The sequence below is a fragment of the Coenobita brevimanus genome, chromosome 29 (genome assembly GCF_032717465.1).
Source record: "Coenobita brevimanus isolate Jiangsu-jjx chromosome 29, ASM3271746v2, whole genome shotgun sequence".
Classification (NCBI taxonomy): domain Eukaryota; kingdom Metazoa; phylum Arthropoda; class Malacostraca; order Decapoda; family Coenobitidae; genus Coenobita; species Coenobita brevimanus.
The window spans coordinates 20,610,291-20,611,022 of NC_136982.1; the positions used below are offsets into that span (position 1 = coordinate 20,610,291).

The window sequence follows — 732 nt, forward strand, 5'->3', positions numbered from 1 at the left end:
GCTTCCCGGATGACAAGGCAGGAGATGGGCTTACTACACTAGGTGACTGGGTACGTATGTGGGTTGGTGGGTGGATGAAGAAAATAGATCCATTGCGAAATATGTCCATCCATCCATCCATTGCCAGACGCCATGTATCCCAAACGGGGTGGTCAAGCGCTTAGAGTTAATTGTTTTACAGGGAGGGGCACTAATCCTCCACCAACCCCACTTGACACGTGGGGATGCCAACAGCATTTGGTATTCCCAGGCAGCCACCCATCCAAGTACTAACCAGACCCAACATTGCTTAACTTCGCTGATCGGACAGGAAGCGGTGTACTCAACGTGGCATGGCCGTTGATGTAAATATATTCATGGCTGGAATAGGTCGAGATGGAAAATAGGCCCATGAAGCAAAATATCCTAAAGAGCAACAGACCCATTAAAAAATATTGGTCCTATGAGTGAATAAGGTCCATGTGGGAAACAGAAGCACGGGAGGAAAGAAAAATCCATGTGGAGATTTGGTAAATCCCTATGATAAGAAGATATGTTCATCGTGCAGAACAAGTCCCTGGGGTCAAGTCTGTAGGGAAAACCGGTCCCTAGAGGGAAACTCGGTCTACAGAGGGAAAATCGGTCTGTAGCGGGGAAAATAGTTCCATGATGAAAAAGACGTCCACGGAACGAAAATAGGTCCATGAATAAAACAGGTCCACGGTAGAAATACGTCCAAAGAAGGAAAACTGG

General features: G+C 46.9%; 1 pseudogene; it reads right to left on the reverse strand.

Annotated features, from left to right (window-relative positions):
• Nucleotides 1–225: 225 nt before the first annotated feature.
• On the reverse strand, nt 226–344 carry LOC145395078 (5S ribosomal RNA; annotated as a pseudogene).
• Between the last annotated feature and the right edge of the window lie 388 nt (nt 345–732).